At 40.4% G+C, this 14,814-nt stretch overlaps 1 protein-coding gene and 1 pseudogene across 2 annotated transcripts in view; both read right to left on the bottom strand.

Moving 5' to 3' along the window:
- Cpne4 (copine IV) overlaps positions 1 to 14,814 on the bottom strand; it is a 467,949-nt gene that overhangs the window by 85,456 nt on the left and 367,679 nt on the right. The window lies entirely within an intron of this gene.
- Positions 2,390 to 3,138, bottom strand: LOC102015330 (annotated as a pseudogene).

The raw sequence follows: 14,814 nt of genomic DNA, 5'->3' as shown, positions 1-14,814 counted from the left end.
ATGTTATCCAGTGGGAATACATAACAACCTGGCTGCTGCTAAAATCTGTGTTCCTAGGCATGCGGCTGCCTGGCGAGACTGCCTTGTGGAGAAGGAACCTGATGTTGCAGAGGAAAACAAAAGGCCTTATTTCCTAACCACAGAAAATAGACCCCTTCTTCTAGAGCCTCATAATATATCTTTCTCAATTTAACGGTTTCTTTCTAACAGCAGAGCTGTGAACTATAATTACAATAACAAATAGCTATGCTTTCTATAAAGCCTGTTCACTTTCCATACTTTCCCCACGCTCGTTCATCACGGCCGCACTTCCTGTGCATGGAAGCTATGAAGACAATGAACATGCTGTTGTTAGCTTCTGGCCCTCATCCTCTACAAACCAGGCTCTGGTCCAGTTCGAGGTGATGTCACATCTGCCCATGGTTTGCTATCTATGTAAAGCCAGGTTCCTACCTGAAAAGCCAATGATTAAGCCTTTCTCCCTGCATTTTGCCAGGATCTCATATATTTTCCCTTTCCAATCTCTCCCTTCTTCCAATCAAACAAATATTAACAGTGCATTTAATTCTCCCAGGGAATCATGGAATCATCATTTTAAGAACTAGTCAAACTCGGGGCTGGCAATTTAGCTCAGTGGCACAGTGCCTTCCTGGCAAGTGCAAGGTCATAAGTTCGATTCCTGGTACCAGAAGAAAAACAAAAAACAAAACAAACAAACAAACAAAAAGAACTAGTCAAACTCTGACAGTCTATCCCTTACTCCCTGCTCTCTTTCAATAAATGTTTATTAAGCTTCTACTATGCATCAGAAGGTACACTGTCCTGTGTCATTGGCTTTAAGTTATTACTGATCGAAGGAAGCACCGTCATTTCAGGTTTCACTCTGGAAATAAAAACATACAGGATGGGTAGTTTAACAAGAACCTTCCGTATCATTCTGGGACTCCCTTTGAGTGTATGAGTAAATGGGAAAGGGATCTCCCATGCAGGAAGGGAGCAGGAAAATGCACATATCTTCATTCGGCATTGGCTGGAGTGGATGAAAGAATCTCTTATGAGAATTTGGATCAAAGCTAATAATAATCAGAGCCACAGCCTGAATTCACAATACCAGAGCAGCCACAGAACCTCTAGCAGAGAATTTAATTATACATTTCAAGTTGGTAACTCCTCAAGCTCATTAAAGAAATACATGTAAATCCTTCCTGGAAAATTTGGTGTACACTTTTGTTGTCTAATATAGTAGGCACAGACACATATGGTTTTTAAAAATTAAAACAATGAAAATTAAAGAAAACTAGAAGCTTACTTCTTTAACTGAATCAACCACATTAATGTACTCCAGAGCCACATGTGGCTCGTGATGCCTGTTTTGGAGAGAGCAAGCAAAGCAGATGTCCACCACTGGAAGTGGATCCTCTGGACAGCACTGACCAGCAGCAATAGGAACATGACTTTGATTGTAAGATGCTGCATGATTTCCAATGCATTAAAATGTGAGCAAAATGTGCTTCAGGCTCAGTGAAATACAATAGACACAGAGGTAGAGAGACCAGCACATCTCTATGGACTTGGCAAAGAATTATCTGCCTGAGGATTACTTGGGACTGAGTTAGAGGACCTGGTTCTAAATCATAAATTTCTCTTTTTTCAATGTTCAGTACAGAATTTTATTTTTAAGCCAACTGTAAGTACTCAAAGATTGTTTCAAAAAACAAGAGCAAAAACAAAAAAGAGATCACAAACAGCCATAGTTGACTCTCTCCTGCTCAGTGCACTGACTGAAGAGGAATTGTGCTGAACGTCAAACAGAGGGTGACTCTGGACTACAGGAAGGTAAAGGGCCTTGAAGAAACCCATCTGTGACTCTCCCGTTTAATGCGCCTCTTGTCTTAACTACCCAAGCATTCCTGCCCTAAAGGAAAAGACCAGTAATAAATACTTATATGTGTCATACACACTGTCTAGTAATCCTCACTATCATCTCAGAAAGTGCCATATTATGAAATAAAAAAGTGAACTACTTGTTGGAGTAGTTCCTTTTGATGGTGACTGAATAATGATTTATTAAATGATGAATATCTTACACTTGATCTCCGTCTGTTACTGTCCCATCTCAGAACTAACAAAGTAACTTTGACTAAACCCCACTGGCTCCTAGTCTGATGACTAACTCAACAGGACCACCAGGAAAGTAAACTCCTAAGGTTTATGACACAAGCACTTATGCATCCTTAAGCATTACCTGGACCAAGATAAGTTTACACAAACTCTACCACTTAGTCTTGGAAAAATCTGGAAAATTAGGGGCAAAAGAGAAATCAGCACCTATAACGTACTATATGGCATTCCTTTTGCATCTATTCCTGGCCCCCACATGGGAAAATGTTTATTTCTTGGCTTATTTCACTTTTCCTTGATCATCCATTTTCTTAATGGCTCCTGGATGACCACCTGGTCACCCAGGAACTGGTGAAGCCTAACAGCCTGCAAGTTTTCGTCTAGCTCCTGGAGAATGGGGAATCTAGCAGGAAGAGTAATACTGAAGATGTCTTTATCTGAGATGCCTTCTAGGCATTTCAGGAAAGCTCTACTGCCATTTCCATGAGCAGATATCAGAATGGTTTTGCCTTTCAGTCTGATTCCAGTTGGGAAGAAGTCTCTCCAGAATATCCTTCAGGACTCAGATAACAGCAGTGGACTCAAGGGTGTAGCACATGTTTTACACCTCCAGTTGTGGATTTCATGGTACTAAGGGCGTAAGTCCTCAAGGGGAGGAGGGGCCACATTGTCCATAGCCTCATTGGTTGTTCACCATGACTCAAAGCCATCTTCTCCCTGTTGAGTCCAATCAAGCCCTCATAGTGATGTCCATCCAGACATCAGGAACTTTCCACAGGGCCCCACTTTGGACCTAGCTCTTCCCGGAGCAACCGGGCTGTGTGGATGGACCAACTAAGGATGGATGTGAGCACAAGATCAAATGCACAGCTTAGTGCCTTGAACTGCTTCCCACAATTGTAAGCTTCCGCCAATTCTTCACTGTTCAGTTTTTGAATCCATCCGGCTTCAAAATTGATTCTCTTTATTCCAAGCATCCTCCTTGTGTCTTACTATAGTAAATTTGTATTTGTAATAATTTGTATTATAATAAATTTATTTATTATGCTTGGACATCCTGATGGCTGAACTTCCCTGGTATTTTCAAAAGGGATGGTGTTCAAGGACAGCAGTACATCTGGAAAGAGGCCCAGCAGCAGCACTCACTCCTCAAGGTCACAGAGCAGCCGGTGCCTCCTGGAATTCATAGCTGCTGTCAGCATGAACACTTTTTCCTCGGGAATTCCTCTTTAGCCTTCTGAGCTTCAGTCTTTTTGACTGAGAGCTTATTGTATATAACTAACTGGTGAATTAGCACAAAATCTCATTATGTGGGTGACCTTTCAGGTCCTTTGTTTTGTGAAAATTAGAATTGACTGCAAAATGACATATTTTTGATATCTTTTTTCCACAATATGGCTACCTTTAACCTTTTGAAATTAAATTCATTTTTTACAAAGTTACTGTGTAATCATTAGAGTACTATAATCATTTTCCGAGTCCCAAGAGAAGAGCAAACCAGTGGGGGATTCCTGAGTAAAAGGTTTTAAAGAGTGATTTTCCACTTATGCAGCTTTTCCCACCACCCATTCTTTGACACATCTCTCTGAGGACTTTCAGTGTCGATTGGGGGTTTGGTATACAGAAGTTTCATATAGGGAAAGGATGTGGAGGTTCAGTAGACCTAGAAAACGTGGGTGCTGTTTAGGGATTGCACAGTTTCAAAACTGCAGAAAGACAATACGTAATTCAATCTAACCACGGAATGTTAACTGCATGAAAAAATGCTTTGTAACTCTCTTTATTTTTTAATTGGTAGTTGGGTTTTTCCAGTCCTTGTATCACCTTCAGAAGGATAATGTTACTAACACTTCATTTTTATTTTTCTTCAGCTCACAATAAGCTTTAATTGAAGAATAATCCCCATCAGAAAGCGTGTTTTCATGGCAGAATAGCTGCGTGCAGCAGCGACCAGCGCCTAGCGCGCGATAACACACCGGAGAAGCAGTGAGGGATAAGGAAGGCAGAGCGAGAGCGGCAGGGGTGCGCTCAGGAGAAAGAAGCCGGAAACCAGTGGAAGAGTGATGAAAGGAGAACTTCCACGTTTTGAGTGCCTACTACGTGGTAGTTCTGGACTGGATGCTTATATATGAATATATTGCTTATGTTATCTCAAGCATTTCTTTTTTATTTTAAAGAGAAAGAAACAAAATTTGAAAACAAAAGGAACAGTGGTTAATACATTCTGTATTGCTCTTTTTAACTTAGTTACTCGGAGTACAGGATATCGATATTGTCTCAAGCATTTCTTTTATAGAATTATTATCTTCATCTTAAGAATGAGGAAACTAAATCTCGGGGGTGCTTAGTACCTTGTCCAAGGCCCCTTATTAAGCGGCAGAGCCAGATGGCAGCCAATACCACTCACTGAACTTGCTCTTGCTAATGTGGGCTTCTTGTCAGTGATCCTACAGGGATGAATACGATGAGCCTGGATCTTTACACCCATGGGTAGCATCTGATGTGGTCGATCACTTTCTGCTCTTTAAAGGACTATCTACACTTGACCTCCACAGCATGCTGGTACCCTGGTCCCCCAGTATTACAGAAACACACATTTCTTTGATGGTTCCAGTTCATCTCCTCAGATCTATAGTAAGAAGCCCCAGCAAGGAGTATTTGAACACTTTTTCTTCTATTAAACTTATATTCAAAGTCAGTTTTTCTTTACCTCAGGATTATTGACATTTTAGGTTGCACAACGTTTGCGGTGTACATCATAGGGTCTTTATCAGCACCCCAACAGTAGCATCTACCTCAGTCACTGCAGTTGAGAACTGTTGCCCTAGGTGGTCTCATCTAGCCTCAAATCCCCAATTCTTTTCTTTTTAAATTTTTTTTTTTTTTTTTTTTTTCCCCCCTCCGGTACTGGGAACCGAACTCACGACCTTGCACTTGCCAGGCAGGCGCTTTGCCGCTGAGCTAAATCCCCAGCCCCTCAAATCCCCAGTTCTTGTTTATAGCTTAAATCCAGACCTTTCCCCTACACTGCTGCCTGCTCTACCTCTTCAGTTTGAGTATCTAAGATCTGGGCCTCCTTTTGGATCTTCCATCCCAACTCACCATACCACAGTCTTCCCTGCCTCAGTTAATGGCATTTCCACTTTCCAGTTGTTCAGGCTAAGCCTTTTCTTTCCCCTACTCCACATGCAATCCTTTAGGAAATCTTGTCAGTTTTACTTTTAAAATATGTTCAGAATTCTTTTCAATCCACTTTCATCCCAGCACCTTTATCCCTGCCTCTCTGGTCTATTTCATCATCATCTCTTGGATAAATAATTGCTGTAGTTCATATCTGGTCTCTGCTTCAACCACTGGCCCTATATAACTTCATTTGCTTTTGCCAAGCCCTCTCCACTCCACCCACTGTATTTTCTTTAGTGGATAGTTGTCCAACTGGTGCTTGTGACGGGGGGGAGGGGCGCGGTGGAGGTGGGGTTCATCCTGTAGTAACCTATTCCAGTATCTCATTCTGCTCCTTGCTTAACGTTCAGGTGCTTATTCTCCTCAGGTGCACAGACAGTCATTATGGTAAGTGATCACAAAGCAAATCTCAAATCACTCAAAGAATTAGTAGAATGCAGACCATATTCTATGACTATACTATCAAAGTTTAAGTTGAAAAGCCATAACTCCACATTCTAAAAGTACACAATCTAAGCAACTCATTTGTTAAAAAGTAATTGCTAAAAAGAAAAACAATAATGTAAACAAAATTAGTTGGAGCAGAATGACAGTGAAGATACTGAATATTAAAATTTCTGTGATATGATTAAGATAATTCTCAATGAAAATTTATAACCTTAAATATTGATATTAGCAACAAAGGAACAAAAAAAATTCAAGAACCAAATGTTAAACTTAAAGAAATTAAAAGGAATGTTGCTGGGCATGGTTCCACATGCCTGTAATCCCAGCACTCGGGAGGCTAAGGCAGGAGGATTGTTGTGAGTCTGAGGGCAGCCGGACTACAAAGTGAGCTCAAGACCAGCCTGAATTGCATAGCGAGACCCTGTCTCAAAAAGACAAAAAACAAAACAACAACAAAAAAGAAATTAAAAGGAATAAAATAAACCCCAAGAAAATAGGAGGGGAAAAATTTGCAAATGATTTTAGTTCACTCTTTCTTTCCCCTACTTTATCTAAAAGTTTTGTATATGTGTATGTGTATGTATGTATGTATATGTATGAACATACTTACCAAGCACTGAACCCAGGGCTTTCACACTGAGCTACACATCAGCATCTCTTTAACTGTTTTTTAATTTTGAGACAGGTCTCATAAGTCACTAAGTTGCTCAGGCCGTGCTCAAACTTTTGGTCCCTGTCTCAGTTTTTCAGAGTGCTGGAATTATAGGCATGCACAACCATGCTCAGCAGTAACATTCCGAAAGGCTGCAGAGGATTCTCTTCTGCTGTGTTAGAGTTGCTTGTTTACTACAGTTGATTATTTCATTTAAAAATGTGAAAGTACATAATTATTTCCAGAAGAAAAAATTGTAAATAGGATCATAAGGCTCAAATACTTGCCCATGCTGAAGGACTTTGATATCCTTGGGGACTGGGTTGACTAGCCATACTGACCTCTGTTTAGGTTGAGATTATATCCTAGACCTCGGACACTTAAAGCTGCCTACTCCTGTTCTTGCTGTTCGTGTGAAATAACAATGTGTCCTCACTACTAAAATCCATCTCTCAGATACTAGAAAAATACTTAATAATCTCAAGGAGTTTGTATACTCTGAAGAATCATTAAGTAAGTTACTGCATTTAGAATACATGAATGCCAAGTTTAGCAAATATTTTGCTTAAGCTTTATCAATAGGAAATTTAGATTAAAAAGAATTGTTTACTTTGGATCATTTCTCCATATGAAGCTGTCAGACTCAATGAAGAAAGTAAGTAACCAAGCTCACTTTTAATTTTATCACAATTTAATTTTGCAGAACTTTAGCCAGCAAAACAACTCTAAGGACATTGAAGGCTAGGTCTTTAGTTAAGGGGCCAATAATCCTCAATGGTATCATAATCAGTTTTTATTTACTTACCTCCACTGAGGTGAATACTTTAGATTGGGTAAATATGATGACTTCTACGTTAAACCTACTCAGACCTTCAATAACATTCTTGAGCCTAATACTACTTTGTAATTGCAAAGGAGAACAGAGAATAAAAAGGTAAAGTTGAAGCAATAATTCTTCTGAATTCACATGAGAACCTGAAGTTTACCGAATTTCTAGCTATCTTTTAAGAGAGTTATTCTCCAAGTTTGTAACATTACTTTACAAGACTAAATCATCCCTAACTGGAAAATAAGGGGAGTTGGTATTCTTTCTCGTGGCCTACTAAATTATGGACACTTAGAAATATCTGGAAAAATAGATTGATAATTCATTAAATGGTACTCACATTCAGTGACAATTGAATTTTAAGTTGAAACTTCTTCTATGGACAGCTTTTTAACAACTTGATTCTAACCTCTGTTTAATGGGTAACTTATTGCTCAGGCATAAAGATAAAAAATGAATTTTTAGTGTTGGAACACTTTTTATGATTTCTGTTGAACAAACATATTTCATGATTTATCTAAAATTTGCATCCAGTAATCTTCTCCCAAATAAAATAGGATACCAAAGAACAAAAGTTGTTAAAAAGTCTCAGAAAACCTGCTGGCTCTAGAATGACCTGACACCTATCATAAACCAAAGGCTCTTAATTTTATTATCCTACTGATTGATTTAGACATAATCACTTTTGGACTGGCCCCAAAAGTGCCCCATCAATTTTTTAAAAACCCATTATAGATGATTAATTTGTAAGTCTTCTAAATTCTCTTCAAAAGCATATGATCCATTTCCCATTTAATGAATTATAGTATAAGATACTAGATCAATATACCTTGATCTGTACTACCCTCTAGGGTACCTACTAGCCACACATAAACATAAATGCTATGTAAATAAAAATTCATTAAAATTAAATGCACCTTTCTTGGCACTAGCCACATTTCAAGCACTCAGTTGCAGTGTTTATCTAGTGGCTCCCCTTTTGGACAATACCAATGCTGGGCTTCCTATGAAATGCTTTTCTGTCATATTTCTGAGGATCGCACCTTGAGAAAGCTCTGCTTGGCAGTGTTACCCTGCATCCAAGTATCCTGCATAAAGAGTAAATTCAAATATCTCCATTATGTGTGAAACAATGCAGTGGAAGACTAGAGAGGAATTTTCTGCTTCTGCTGAGTTGGATGGTGCAGCGTCTATGTGCCACCCAGAGAAACACCTGTCCATATCTGGCAGTGTCTCTTCTAGATCCTGCTTTTTTTAACCAGCTCTGTGATCCCATAGGGGCCAAGAACACTTTTGATAACTCGATAAAACCTTAGACTTTGAAAAGTATTAGCTTTCTTTATCATCCAGGTAAAATAACAGACTTGAAATTTAAACCTGCTTGTGAGATGCAAATACCCATGAACTAGTGGTCAGTTAGTGGCCGTATGTGATCTGGGTGCACAACTGTGGCATATCCTGTACAACGGATTCTCAAACCTTAACATACACCAGAATTACTGGGAGGCTTAAATTTCTGTTTTGATAGGTTTTGGGTAGAGCTTGAGATGTTACATTTCCAACAAGTTCCTAGAGGATCTTACCTTGTGATATACTGTGTCCATTTTCTGTGTCCAGTTTTTAGATGGAATAACACACATGCTCTTAGAAGAGGCCAACCATGCAGGAAGTGAAAGAAAGATTCCAGAGTGAGTCCCATCCTCTGGAGGAAGAGGGTAGAAAACGTGTAGGGATGCTATGATCTTTAGACAATAGTAACATAGATATAGGGGACATAAGCAAGGAAGGTGAAGATAAGTTGGGTGTAACCTAAATCCTTAGTTAGAAACAAAGAAATAGCAGCAATTATGCTATCTTTAGAGAGTTACACAGCTAGTTTCTCTTAGTTCATTGAAAAGAAAGATTTGTGCTAATATTATTTGGATAATATTTCATGCTTACATCTTGTACTCTGAGTAACTACTATGAAGATAACAGTACACAATGTATTAATTATTGTTACTCTATTAGCCTGATTTGAAACTCTTATTTTATGTCTATTTTTTCTTTGCTTTAAAATAAAATTTAAAAAAAAGATAATTCTACTGAACTTCAATGAGAAAAAAAACCAGCTTGCAGATAATGAAGATGAGACCAAGAACAATGTTAACCTAGGAGCTGACTGCCAAGAGAGATGCTGAAGGTACCAAACCACCACTGCTTAGAGGATGAAGCAGAAAAGCTGGAGGACGGATATCAGCTTGGGGAGAAGTTCTCCAAACTGACAGGATGAAGAATGTATGGAATTATGTTTCTGTTTTGGCCACTATCCATCTGTGATGTACAAACTAAAATTGTACCTACCCTGAAATAAGACCAGGTCTTCAAGACAAAGAGCTAGAGTTTTCTATTCAGAAGACCTCTTGGCTACTAATTACCCAAAATATTTCCACATTTTAGGGTTAGCTATTTTTCTTACAAACCCTGAGACTCTTTAAGAACAGGCTGGAACTTCAGAGAGAATTCTTATATTTCCTGTCTGGCCTTCAAAATAACTTGAAGAATCACCTATCATAATGTCTGTTAAAAGTAACTTAATTCATGGTTCTTGGGCTGGGGATTTAGCTCAGTGGCACAGTGCCTGCCTGGCAAGCGTGAGGTTGTGAGTTCGATTCCCAGTACTGGAAAAAAAAAAAAATCATGGTTCTTGACCAAGTGCCATACAGTAACTGCATGGCTTAAATTTTCTCCTTTAACCCTTACAACTCGGTGAAAGAGCTATTCTTTTATACACACTTTAATGACTCATTTCATTAATGCTGGAGTCCACAGCCATATAAATTATAAAAGACCCAAGACTTCAGGTATACAGTCTTGACAGAGTAAACGATGAGTTGGGCTTTATTCTTTGAAGTCTCAGCGCTGTGCTGCATGTCTGGCTGCCTTACCTGGGTGGCCCTGACTGTGAAGAAGCGCTTCTAAAATAAGAGGTTTCTTAGAGAAATGCAAAGTGCTTTTTAGACTTTCTTATTACCTTAAAGAATGCCGTGGAGAAGTGGGTAGGGGCAGGCATTACCAGTTTTGTTTTGTAAGTTATGTAATGTAAGCACAGGAAAGTTATTTATCCAAAGTCACATAGAAAAGTTTCAGAACTGTGAGCAGAACTCACTACTCAACCTTGGACAAAAGACTCTGGAACCTAAAAACCCTATCCACGAAAGGACTTCCTTCTCAATATTTGCAGGGTATACAGTTTCTGATCCAAGTGTTGCTTTGTGCAGAAAAGGCCTCTTTTATTTACGATTCATGCAGGGCACAAACTATGCAAAAAGATGATAGACTGTAGACAAACAGAAGGAAAATAATAGGAAATCTGTCACTGTGTATCAGTCTGAGGTCCTGAAGGGTTCCAGTTACATTTTCCTTAAAACATACAATGTCCCAGGAATAAAAAGTCATTCAAAAGGCTTTTCCCTCTCACAGCAACATATTATTTCTCTTGTAAAGTGAATCAATAGGGAACTAGAATTTTCTTTTCTTGACAACATTTATTGAAACCGCCTATTCTTTGAAACAAGGAAATTCTTTTCCCTACATATTAGTATAGAAAAGCTCAGAAGGCTAAATTCTGTCCTCAGGAAACTTCCTCATGGAATCTCTCCCATATCTCCAAGTTCTAAAAGACATCAAAGGGTTAAATTCAGAGAGACAGAGTCCTGCTGAAGACAGTCACAGTAGATACAACATTAGGAGACCATCTCATCTCCGGAACATTAGTATTCTTTGGAAGGCTCTCTAGCAACATAGCACAGATGTAACTGAGTAGGTTAAAGAAAAAGAAGTAACAAGAATGTCAGGATGAAGAAAGACGGACAGCCAGTGCTGACAGCTGGGTATCACCTCTGGGGTCCAACGCTGCTTGCAGATCTCTTTGCTGTCTTGGAGTCATTGCTGGTGAGGCAGAGCCTTGGCTCACAGCTGACACTGTCTTGTCCTCTGCATCACCAGCCCTCAGTATCGGGGAACACAGAAAAGATCGGGGGAGAGGACAATTCTGCTACACCCACATTTGTCCTAAAATTATTATGCAGATTGAGAGGGAACTGGAAGTGCTAAAATAGCCCCTTCCCACTGTCAAGATGTGGCTCGGTCAGAGAGGACGTTTGCAAATGCCGCCCAGCAAACAAAAATCTCAGGCTTCCTGGCTGTCATCTCTGAAGCTTTTCCTTTTAGGACAAGGATCATGGGTCATGGGGTCATGGGGGTGTGCACGCACTGGATTTATCCATTGATGAGTTCCTGAATGTGCTGTTAGAAGTGGGGCCTGGTGGGAAGATGTGGGTCACTGAGTACACGACCGGGAAAGGTGTATTCTTATCCCTTCCTCTTCCTGCTTTCTAGCTGCCCCGGTGCGAACAGCTCTCCTCCGCCACACCCTTTCACCAAGCGGTTTCTGCTTGGAGCCAGCCAGGCATGGACTGAACCTACTGAGCTCTGAGCCCAAATAAACTCCTCTTTTAAATTGTAGGTGTTGGGTATTTTAGTCTCAGTGATGGTTCATAGAGTGGACCACGGGTATTCCAGTACACGCAATTGCCAGGGGCAACCGCAGCAAATCTGAGTCATAAATGAATAAATGGATGAATAAATGAATCAGTCAATCTGATGGAATAAGGGCAGGTATTATTGTCTTGGTTAATGAAGGAATTGAAGCTCAAGGTGGGTGATGCTAACTCTTGCCCAATCACCTGTAACTGGCGGCAGAGCCAGAGAAAAGTCCTGTCTGTCTGCCTGCACTGCAGTTCAACGAAAATTTGCCATTAGAGTAAAACAGTACCTAGTTTGGCAGCATTTTCCTCTGTTTGTGGATTTAGTTGGTGATGGGTTTGCAAGGCTTAGAACCTGGGAACATAAGGATAGCAGCTGCTAGGATAGCTGTGCCCAGGTAAAAACTGATTTGCAAAAAGCAGCAGGTTTTGACATGCCGTTCCACAGCAGGAGGAAAAGAAGGTCAGATCAAATTGCCTCTCAGAACTCCAAGCTCCCTTAATATTGAACAATCCAACCGTTTGAACTCTCCAGTCCAGCATCATCAGTCTTGATACATGGTTCTCACACAGACTCCTTCTCATGTGTAACAGCCACACATGGAACCTACTGTCATCACTGCAGACATACAGGCCCGTGATGTGTCAGTGCTGAGACAGAAGCACTTGGAAGATTGTGAATGGCATGAGTGAGAATTGAGTAGAAAACCTGTTCCCATGATGGAAGGCACCAGGAGGGAGGGGAGCGTGTTGGAGTTGGTTCTGTGTTGTGGAATGCTATACAGCTAGTTGACTGCAACAAAGGAAGCTGGAAAGATCCAGGCCTTTCCCTTAACTGTAAGCCTAGGGCAAGTTGCTTCATCCTGCTGAGTCTCAGCCTCTTAGTCTTGCAAGTACAAAAATATCAATTTTACAGAGTTTGGGGGAGGATCAAGTGAGGCTTGGCGGGGATAATGCTGAGAGTGCCTAGCTCCTTGTAGGTATTCAAATTCTGTCACCAGAAAATAACATATGCAAAGCCAGAGGGGTACAAAAGATCACCTGCTGTACATTAGTTTTATGTTATATAACAACTTAGCACAAAAGAACAGCCATTTGTTATTTCATAGTTTCTGTGACCAGCAGTCTGAGCTCACCGTATCTGGGTTCTCAGTTCAGGGTCTCCTGAGGTTAGAATTTAGGTGTTGGCTTGGCTGCATCTTCATCTAGATACCTGACAAGGGAAGGAGCTGCTTCCAGCTTCCTTAGGAGACAGGAGTAAGGAGACAGAGACTGGGGTTCGGGGCCTCTTTTAAAGGGCTTCTCTGATTAGGTCAGGACCACCAATATAATCTCCCTATGATTAAGTCAATTAAGACTAGAGCTTTTAATTAGATCTTCCCCTTTGTCATACCATGTACCATATTCACAAGATGGATAATCAACCTTTGTCATATCTGTTGGTTAGAAGGTCACAGATCCTGCCCATACTCAAAGGAAGGTAATTACACAAAGATATGTACGCTTGATGGTGGGAATCTTGAGTGTGTGTGCACCACAGCTGTGGAGAAGGCTGGGGATATAAGCACTTTCATCTATATTCACTTTTACTACAGCCTTTAAAAATCATTTTACACAATTTAAATCTATAAGCCATCTTAGTACAATGGTAAAGGGATACAATTAATACAAATAGTTGTAGGGCACTTTATTGATAGGAATATATGATGACAACAGCTTTTTTCCTACTCTCTCTTCCCACCTTTGCTACTTATTCATGATAACATGTGGAAATAACTTAATCTATGTGTCACTTTCTTCATAGGTAAAATGGGGATACTCATTCCCGCTCTGACCACCTCCCAGGTGAGGCTGCAGAGAAGATGTTGGAGGCGTTAGGAAACAGACACGGTGCAGACAAGGAGGGCAGAGAAGCAAGAGTTTTTATCACCTCTGATTTTAGACTGTGTCCCTACATAATTTCTCCCATATGCATGGATTGTTCTGTGATATTTAAAATACTTTTAGGGCTCCTGGGCTTTTTTAACAAGTTTAGAACGACTCTTGAGGTTTCTGTTTCCTGGTTTTTCACTGCTAAGGGCGCTTGACCTGAAGTGGGATGAGTAATATTAAGTCACAGGAAGGTCGCTGGCATTTCTCTTCCTTCCCTGTCCTTCAGTCATTGAGAATGACTGGAAAAGTCTAATATTTTTACATTTTTCTCATGCTTGTGACAGCTATGGAGACTGTTCCTCCATTCAGCCCTAACATCAAAGTAGCTCTAAGGAAGGGAGTGTGGACGGACAGAAGGAGCAGGTACCTCAGGAGACCTTTGCTGCCTCACCAAATGGACTTCAGAGTCCACCAGACCTACACCTCGGGTTCTGCCCTGAAGAGGTTTGTGAATTTGAGAGGATCTTTCTCAAATCTCTGGGCCTGAGTTTCTCAGTTATCTCACAATTTAGCTGCGTGCATGAGAAAAGATAAGAAGTGCGGAAGGACTTCTCATAGTTTCTTGCTCTGACCGCTAATCACCCACACGGTCCTGAGAGTCATTTCTCTTCAAGTTCTCACTGGGAGCAAACATGGTGGGACTGTCTGGGGTTTGTGTCACACATTCTAAGGAGTCACAGGTGTCAACCCCAGCACTGAAGCACACCTCTCCACAGGATCCAGGGAGACTCTTACAGGTGTCCCTCATGTTTTCTTCCTTACTTCGGAGTAAGGATTTGTGTCATTAGTACCCACACCCTTCTTTTAAAAAACAGCTGATGAAATTGTTGACCCCATGCTTTGCAAAGAAGTGAGGTGCGATAGCCACAATTCCAAATGCATAGTTAAGCACTGTGTAGTGTAGACTGTCACTGGACAGTTAGAAACCCCGAAATGCAGTACATGAAATCTCATATGAGAACACTAATAGAAATTTAAAAGGATGGCAACCTTCCTGTTTGTGTTCCAGCATTCTATTGTCAGGTCACTTTACGCCTATGTAGACACTGGAATATAAGAGGTGATAAGCCCAACTGATTCATAGTCTTTTCCTAACTTTGTATACTGTTACTGTAGAAGAATAGAAT

Source organism: Chinchilla lanigera, unplaced genomic scaffold (assembly GCF_000276665.1).
Source record: "Chinchilla lanigera isolate Chin_1 unplaced genomic scaffold, ChiLan1.0 scaffold00100, whole genome shotgun sequence".
Lineage (NCBI taxonomy): Eukaryota > Metazoa > Chordata > Mammalia > Rodentia > Chinchillidae > Chinchilla > Chinchilla lanigera.
Note: the sequence above shows the minus strand (reverse complement) of the source record. Positions and strands in the feature narration are given on the sequence as shown.